The following is a 9,930-nucleotide window of genomic DNA, read 5'->3' as shown; positions in this document are numbered from 1 at the left end:
ATGGCTATCAGCTGCAGGCTCCATGGAGGTGCCTCCATGCTGCCTCTCCTGCCCCCCATTTCTGCCCTGCATTACCCTTCTCCACACTTCTTGCAGCTCAGATATGGACGCCGTTGCCAATAACCCACCTTCTTCGTGCTTTGCTTCTTCTCTGATCCTCCTCAGCCCACCACCTTCACCCTCCTCCCCCTCTGAATGAGTTGTAGCTGCCTGTTGTCTTCCCTCCTCCTCGCACTTCTCCCATTTGGGTCCTGATCCCGCCCCCCCAAGCCTTTCCCCAGCTTCGCTTTGAGCACCACCTCGCCTCCACTTCTGCTTTCCCTTAATGCTGTCCCTCCTCCTATAATAATGCCTTGCATCGCTGTACTCCCATTCATCCCTGTCCGCAGCTTTGGCCGACCCTGCACCCTCCCACCCGCCGAACATATCGACCGGGCTGCCCCGCACATCTGCTGCTGATCCCTGAATATCTTCTGCTGACCCTTGAGCTCTAACACCAATATATTTACGGTGGTAGCTTCCCGCATCCGGTGACGGACTCTGGAAGCTAACGTCGACGCTATGCCAGCGTCCAGCATCCACTGGTAGAATCTGAGAGCTTGCAAGGCTAGCAGTATGGCCCCAGAAACTCGACGTCGTTTCTTTCTTGAGTGATTCCAGCACACTGCCCGCACTATCCAGAAATGAGGAAGGAGACCCCATTGCTGGTGGACGCCTCTGAACCTTGTGTCTGGAAGAAATATTTGACGACTCGGGCTCAACAATTGCAGCTATTCCCCTTCCTGGCCACTCTGTGTAACGCGGGGCCGACTCAGAATAGTCTTCTACTTCCCTGCCTGGCTGCGAAGTTTGATTGCTAGAAGCACTTCTTAGCTCAGTTATCGTTTCATGCTCTCCACAGACTGCTGGCTTCGACATCGGCTCCATCGAAGCTTCATCGTTTCTTTTGCATATCTCGGCCTCCCCCGCCTGACTTTCTGTATCCGTAAATTGCTCCTCCTCCTGTGATTCCTGCTCCTCGCCCGAGGCAGACGTAGCGCGGTCCGTGCTCGCGTAATTTTCTGCAAACATGCTCGTAAGCGGATTATACCAGAACAGTACATCCTCATCATTATCCTTGTCACATGAGTCCACCTCCTTCACCAAATCTTCATTGCTTCCTTGCACACTATCTCCATTGGTTCCAGGAGCTCTCTTATCCTCCGCCCATTCAACAAGTTTGGCTAGTTGTGAAATACAAAGCAATGAAAATATCAACTTAATCAACCCAGAGTTTTCTAGCATACAATCAAGCAGTTTACCTTGCTTTTCCTCCCTCCCTGAGCCCTGTCGCAATTTTTGCCATGACAAGAAGCCAATTACGGCGCAGCCAAAAGGGATGACAAGCATCAAACCAACCCCGAAAACGAAAATCAGGAAGGGTAACAACGCTGGCGAGAAAACGAGGAGACTCGCCCAGATCAACCATTTGCAGCCGACTTCCTGTTCGAGCTTCAAGTTCATATTATCCAGACAGACTCCGCGAAGAGTACCTATTGCTCCAGCTTCCTGGCTCTCCCACAGCATGGAACTACCCTTACAACATCCATAAGCCCCCGCCTGATATTAGCAAGAGGAAAAACGAGTCACTGCGATGTAGTTGCTAGTCCACGCGAAACATAGACTCTGCTCAGTAGCATTGAACCATGGACGCCCTCTTAAAATCATGCTGACCAAGAACCATCTGTATATACAACACCAGCCCATGTAGGGGCCGGAGAGACGGGAGAAACCCTGAGTCCCGCCTCCCGATCCATTACGCTAAGAACAAAATTAGTCACGGTGTCAGCCGCCAGAAACCAGGGAGTGAATACGGGTTTTTCTGGATCGATTATATACTTAATATAGCAGAATGAGCATCGGCACATGCCTTGCAAATCTTCCAACAGTTAAGAAGCACCTCATCTCCGTTAAGCCAGTTGGCGGTTTCGATGATCATTTTCTAAGTTAAGCAGAATACATCAAGGTAGCCAGTGCCCACACATCATCTTCTCTCCCCGTCGAAGACTTTTTTTTGCAAATTTCTGACTGGCAATTTGACAAACAATCGCTGGGTCTTTGGTTGCTATACTCTATTCTACCATGATACCCCATCATCTATAATCTATTTGATTCATCTTTGGCGTGAATTGAAGAAGAGAGCACGACGGGTGAGGAAAATTTGCGTTTTCGCGATCAATCATTGCACACTCGAGTCCCGAGTCCCGAGTCCCTGCAGCCTGTTCCTCGTGTGAACTCACCAATGCACCAATCCCAAGGCCTTCATCACGTGTATTGAACAAGAGTGATTTAATTTAGTTAAGTACAGCCTTCATCACGTATTTAAATTTTACAATCGTATTGCAGGGGTGGATGCGTGGCGTGTTGGCTCCCGAGGTCTTATTTGGCAATTTCTCTTGGTGAGATATAAACTCCTATTAGCATCACTAAACTATAAACAAGATGAATTATATTCAAGTGGCCTGACCAGATTCCTGTGATGTCATTGTTGTGTAGATGGTGGACTGGTCAATCCACTAGGCGTAATTTGTCCCGTGGTTGATGCATTGGACTGTTTTCTCGTTGACCCAGACGTGATCCAAGGTGGAGTCGTTGATTGTTGTGGGGTCGTTGATCAATTGCCGCATGTTGTGGGATTGCATGAATTCTCTTAGTTTGTTTAGCAAGGAGCTTTGTTTATTAAAGCAAATGTTGAAATCGTCGACGATGAGTGTCGGTGTGTACTCCCTTTGTTGAAGAAGCATTTTCTCGAGTGCATGTAGCAATGATGTCGCGAGAGTTCGTGGGAGCTTGTAGACGTCGACAATGGCTATCCTTGTATTGCAAGGTGTACGGAGGACTGTCAAAAGACATTCTGCATCATTCTCTAACGTTGAGTGCTGATGTTGAAATGTCATGTGTTGCTTGTAGTATGTTGTAATGCCAAGCCCAATTTCTCCTCGAGAGTGTTGAAAATTGGGTATGCTAATGTTTTGGTGCATGCTTGCATGGAGCTCTTGAAGGCACAATATTGAGGAGTTACACATGCTTTGGCAGGTGATAATGTCTTTATGGTGTGCATTGAATGATCTAGTGTTGAGGGACTGCACGGAATAGTGTATGGGGCCTTGCTGAATTAATTTTCTTTGGATTGTTTGCCATGATCTGTCTTTCTATTTCTGTCAAAACAATGGGGTCCAACTTGATGTGTTTGGATTCCAAAGGGCTCAACAAGAATAGACATGGCGGCTGGCGAACTCGAGAGAGAGTTGTGTATGCGAGACCATGTGATTTCACATTTGTTGGATCAAATGCGAGGGCATCCATGGACAGTCCTTGTGCAGGGTGGATTGTTCAAGCAGATGCTGGGCTTTATTGGGAATCGCTTCCTGCAAATGCTGTTCAGATGATTTTTCCTGACGTGGAATTCTCTTAATATTTGTAAGATCGGCATCCATTGCTTGTCGATGGCACTATTGAATAGTGTGATATGTGAAGCTCTTGTGCGTGCGCCAATGGCTGTGTTCGAGAACTGGATCCACAATATTGGTGTTTTGCCTATCAGATCAGCTTCTTTAAAAACACCGTCTGCGCCGTTGACAAGACCGTCCGCTATGTCCAGATTTCCTGAGCAAATCTCTACGATGCTTTCCTGCTTTAGACAAAGTTATGAGTGTAAACCCCCTGTTAGCCTTGCATCTGAAGGTATTCGTATAGTTTTGCTGCATGTGCGATGTCTAGAGTCTTTTGCCTTGATTGTGAAAGCTGTTGTATTAAGTGCTTCAAAAACTTCCTGATTGTGTTTGTCCTTTGCTGCATTTGTGTAGAAGAGATGAGGTGTTGTTTCCCTTCTTGGAGGTTGTCTATGGTAGAGGGAGTTCAAATAAGCGATGTCGTTTTCTGTTTGTTTCCCTATCCTGATGTGGTTTAGAATTTGCAAGAACACATGATCTATTTGTCGCATTGGTTTGACTAGCTCCTAGTACATCACATTGTCTTGCCAGACAGATAGTGCAAGTGCAAGAAACGCTCCTTTGTCAAACAAAATCCATGCATCTTTTGTTGGACTAGCTTGGCAAAGGTCGTCGCAAAAGATGACATCAACACCACTGAAGGGCTACGTGTGGTTGTGCTTGATCTCCGGCATTTGCATGTCACATGTTGATTCCAACCAAAGATATTTCATCAATCACGATACGTTTCACCTCTTTGTATGCTTGGGACAAGGTCTGCAAAAGGTTTGCTGATAAACTTTTGTATGTGCTCAACAGCAAGGGTAGGTGTAGCGCAGAGTGTATAGTTGTGCTACATATATTGTATGTTGTTTTTCTTGTATAAACTAGTAACAACACCCTCGACAATGTTGTGTCATCTGTTTGGTCATGAGAATAATGCCACAAGAGTGCCTAGACCAGCAAAAGCAATACGAGTGTTTTTCCGGTGCCTGCATTTCTAGTCAGGAACAATGAAAGTGGTTGCTGATAGTTTAGTCTTTTCCATAAGAGAATATCTTCTAGCAACAAACGTCTTTCTTTGTTTAGTTTACGTACTTGTTCATAGTATGCATGGTTGGGCATGGTGCAATATGTAAAATGTGTTCCAATGTTTGATGATGGGACTTTAGCGTGCGTGTCAAGTTTCCTTTGGAGATCAAACTCTGTTGTGCCAGCTGAAGCATGTTCCTTTGAGGCCATTGTTGTAGAAGAAGTTGTGCAGACCTTTTGTTGTGGTATCGGCAATAGTTGCTTTGTGAATTTTGACTTGTTGCTCTCGATAGTTTGAACATGTAGATCATAGAAGTCGTGCCATGTTGGATAGTCATCTTGAACGCAATGTTCATGCTCGAGAAAGGGCATGTAAAGGAGACACAGTTCACGATAGTGGTTCTCGGGGTCTTTTTTTTAACTATAGTTAATCAAACGTATTACTTTTGATCATTTTCACTTTTTTGCCCATGTTCCATTGGCTGTGTACGTGCTCGTGAATTCTGCCAAACACAGGGAATGCAGCACACTATTGTGCTTCAAGTACTTTGAAACAATGTCATTGAAGAAAACATCATGGCTTGAAGGCTCTAGATTCTCAAGTTGTTCCTTGCGCTTAAGCAGAAGTGTTCGCTCCTCTGGTGGACTAGTGTCGATGTAGCAAAACTCCCATGTGGTGGTTGACTGACATGCTGGCTTCCTCTATTTTAGAATTCAGTCACAAAAAAGAAATCAATGATGTGACCAAGTATTGTGCTATCACTCTTCAATAGGCGTTTTAGCAATTGGAATTTGTGAATGTAGTATCTAGCAGTGGTGACAGGGTCACTATGGACAAGTCTCTTAAAGCAGCAACATCAGTATTTCCAATGGTGTTTGGCGTTGTGCCTGCTAGTTGGTGGAGATATTTGACGAGTGGCTTCCATGTTTTCTCTACGAATGAAAGGGTGAGAAAAAAACATGGTGGGCCAAGCTAGCAAATCATGGTGAACAAGTTTTTTTGCAATTTGTGCTTGTAGTCAACCGATGTCCGCAAGTGCATGAAATTGCGAAACTCCAAGTTTGACTGAAGGAGTCACTCAATGTTTGTGTCCTTTGCAACATCTCCTACACGAATTGCCTTGCCTTGTAGCTTGCCCTTTCTCATACGAACCCATGATGATGACAAAATTTCGCGAATAAACATTTTCATGGTTTTGAAGAAGAGGTTTTCTATGTAGTGAGAGAACCATCTGTCCTTGTTCACAAGCTCCCAACGTGAGATGTCCTGGTATGAAGTGAGGTTTGGTATTTTGTATTGTTTGGGAAAGCCATAGAATAGTGTAGGGAATGCGAGCTCCTCACACGGAGCGTCTTTAAAGACACTCATTGGAGTGAAACCTTCAGACGGGGTGACACATGTTGTCTTATCCTCAAAGTCAACCACTTCTTGTGCTGTGTAGATACTATGGACGAGCATGTCAATTACAATGACATCATCTTCAGTCTCCAAATCAGGATCATTCCCAAGCATATCAGGGGGCTACTATGACAATCCAGCAATATGGGTCTCCCACATGGGGTCCAATCTAACCTCAGACTCTCGGTACAGTGAAGTGCTTAGAATTTCACACAAAGCTCTCAACGTCAAAGCAAGTCGAACAAGGCCGCTCATGTAATTGTGTGCGTATGAGAGCTTTTGCTTGAGTGTGACCTGCATAACAGTTGCGCTTTTATCCACAAATTGTGGTAGAATGCATTGTGTTTTATCGACATCTACAAAGATGTTGACTACTGTGCTGCACAAGCCATATTAACCATCGAATGATAGCTCACGAATTTGAGCGAAAGGTATATGGATTACAATGAGGTGAGCCTCGATGCTATTGAGCATTGTTGTGTATTGTGTTGGGTGAGATAGAGTCATGTTTTCCAAACAAAAACATGGAAGATAACCTTTGCAAAATTTCCCTTTACACAAGGCACATATAAGTTGCTCATCGCATGGAAAGGTAGTTGTTGTTGGCGCATGCAGATCCAAAAAATGCCTCACACCAGGAGAAAAGCCATGGAATTTTGATCTAAATGAGAGAGATCCATAGCAAATACATGGGCATGTGGGAGTGTCCTTAATGCTATTAAGATATCTTGCAACCAGGCGTGATACTTCTTTGCGTTGAACGCGTCTTGATCTCTTGCACCCTGACTGTGAAGCAAGTGCAGCAAGTGATTCCATGTGTTGATGTTCCACACCCTTGGTCGCACTTTTTTGCATGCATTATACTTTGCTAGTGATGTTTGCTATTTTTGCGTTGTGTCCAGTTTGTGTCTTGCCATATTCCAAAGCAATCTCCTTAGCACTTGCATTTGGGGCTACTACCATCAAAGTTGCAAGTGTTTTCTCTTGCAAGTATATTGGCACTTTTGTCTGGTTGTTGGGAATAGCAGAGCAATTTCTATGTGCTCATCGACTTCGCTGAGCAAGATTGAAACTGTTTGAATTGATGTGCTGCTCTCCACATCTATGACTGCACATATATTGTGATTTGTTTTGGAGAGGACTTGGAAAGAACACTCTGGCACAAACTTTAATCGATTCAAGCAATCGTGTATGAGAGACCTAAAGCTAGATGAACGTGCCAATGTCTGGCACAGGAAACCTAGAGTCGTTGTGGTCACAGAAATGGACAAAGCATCTTTAAGGAGACCAAGCCAAGGTGAAGATAGTGGGGTTGGGCCTACGAAAAGTGATTCAAACAAGATTGCTAGTAAAACATCATGTTGAAGGGTTGGGAAAAACTCAAGCAAGCAAACTAGCAAGTCCGTATTTTGTGGATGTTTTGCTTCGAATGCATTCAGTCGATGAAGATCAAAACAACCTAGTGTCTGTGTCGTTGTTGCGTTCATGTCTTTATCTATTCATTTGTTGGAATTCTCTTTGTACAATTATGTGGTTTTCAACTTTGTTAGATAGTGCACGGAAAAGAAAATGGGAATTGGAAAAAAAGACACAGTGCGAGTGAGGCAACTGTGCAATAGAGAACAACTCAGAGTCTGTATTTACTGAAGTGTGAAAGTTGAATACAAAGAATGCAAACCCATAGTGCAAACAAAAAGACTATGAAACCGAAGTCAAGCGTTCTTCTCAAACGCAACAAGGTGGTTGGAGCTGTTTATAGTGAAGCTTCCACTGGGCACATGTCTGAGATCAAAGACCTAGTGCGGAGCACAATATCTACATACAAATCAAGAAAAGGCATCTCAAATTGCAACAAGTTGTCGACTTGTGTCGCGGATCTATATGAAGACATCTTGGGGACTTTCATAGCATGATGAGGGGACTCGCATGTATAGCAAAAAGGATTACATGGATCACGACTGACATGTAAGCCACCACATATCGCACAAACGTACTCCACTAGCTAGGCATTTAGGTTTGTAAATTGCAATACACCAGACACGTGCCAAGTAAGCAGCAAAGAAGTTATAACTCTTGTGTGAGAAACTGCAAAGCAAATGAACTTGATTTAGTATACCTTTTGACCATAGCCGAGGTTTGAGAGTTGGCACATGAATGCATCTTCAAGTTCCTCCCGTTGCTCTCCATCGGGGACATCTGCCAAGATAGTGAAGTCATAGAATCTTGTAGGAGCAGTTGTGCATGGTATACATGAGAAGGCCCTCGTCATTGTACTCTTGGCGAGTCAACACTTGCTTGTGTTCTCCCACGAATGAAAGCTGCATGAGTTGCACACTCGTAAGGTTTTATGTGCTTGTTCAAAGTGACAACGGAAAAAACAAGTCAGTGAGTGCTTACAATTGCGCGATCCTCGTTGCGTGGGCCATCATCAATGACTACTTGGTCAGTGCTACCATCGGGATCAACCTTGATGACAACAAAGCTAATGGTTGCAACAATAGTGGATATTGATCCCTTCTTGAGAGTGAACATCTCAATTGCTTTCGGCACAAAGTCGGCAATGTGGTGCTCGTTGATGAACCGAATGCTCCTTTCAAACGGTTTTGCTTTCAAGATTGTGGTCGTTGCGTCAACATGCAACGAAATAGAAGAACTGATACTCTTGGTCTTGTAGCAATGCCCTCCACTCGATAGTAGCACTCAAGGATGAGGATGTCTTTGTATTGGTCCACAAGTGGGTACGGTACTACAACTAATGTTATGGTTTGGCAGGTGTGACGATTAGTGAAATCTACTAGCAGTGTTGTGGCATACTTTGGATTCTTTGCCTTGAAGTTCCCATATTTCACTAACAATTTTTCCTCAAATGCAAACCTATAGGGGATGACATCCGTAATCATCTCGATGTCGAGCAAAGGCAAGGAATTTGCTCCTACACATCGTGGTTCAATTGGAACTAGGCCTTTCAATTGACATAGGTCTAAGTCACCTTTGGCTTGCTCATACTCTTCTTTTGGAAAAAGATTATCTCCCTCATTCTGTTGAAGGCCTCATTTATGAGAAGAAGATTTGCTTGCTCCATGAATGAATAATGCATTTTTTATCATTAGATTACAACCTACGTTAGAATGCAATTGTAGTAACCTTAGTGTTTTGCATAATTGATTTCTTTTATTAAAAAAAAAAAGATTGCTATTCAAACAAAAGAAGGCCGTGAAAGTCTATAACATTTATGACTAAATGAAAAGGCAAGCGGGACTCAGTGTAACCATTTATGACATAGGGAAGCCTATAACATAAGCCAATTCAGGGAAAAGGACGAATCAGGTCACATAACACAAACATGAAGGAAAACAAACAGTGAAGAAACACGAGCTGGGAAGAGGCCAAAAGCTTGCAATCTCGGGACTGCTGCTGTCAATTCTAGATGAACGGGGCGTAGAAATCGTGACAGCCAAAAGCAGCTGGGATGCAGTCATTCAAACATGGAATGGATATAGCAATCACAGAGAGGGAGACAGAGAAATATGGCGACAGCGGAGGCAGATTTCCAACATGTTTACAAACAAAGACATTCGGTGCTTCCCTCACAGTTTGCCATCGAGAAAACAGATTTGTGAAACAAACAGAGAAAATCGACAGCTTTTTGTCTCACTGCGTACGAAATAGACAGATTAACGTCAGATTATAATCGTAATACATGGGATTGTGAAACAAACAGAGAAAATGGACAGCTTTTTGTCTCACTGCATGCGAAATAGACAGATTAACCTAGACTGAGTGAAGCCACCCGTAAGTTTGCTAGGTTAGACATCAAAGCCACTCCATGACAACACATTTTTGTCGTAGTGCGTGCGAAATAGACAGATTAACATAGACTGAATGAAGTCACCCGTAAGTTTGCTAGGCTACACATTAAAGCCACCATGACAACGCCAGAAGCTATATGGTAAACAAATCGAAGAGCCACCTTCTGCGCAAAGTTCTTGTGCAGCCAGTTCAAAGGATTTCTTCAAATCTCTCTTTTCA

This window comes from Dipteris shenzhenensis, chromosome 7 (genome assembly GCF_047967505.1).
Source record: "Dipteris shenzhenensis isolate YYH24624 ecotype China chromosome 7, Dip_SZ_1.0, whole genome shotgun sequence".
Lineage (NCBI taxonomy): Eukaryota > Viridiplantae > Streptophyta > Polypodiopsida > Gleicheniales > Dipteridaceae > Dipteris > Dipteris shenzhenensis.
This window is presented reverse-complemented; position numbering follows the sequence as displayed.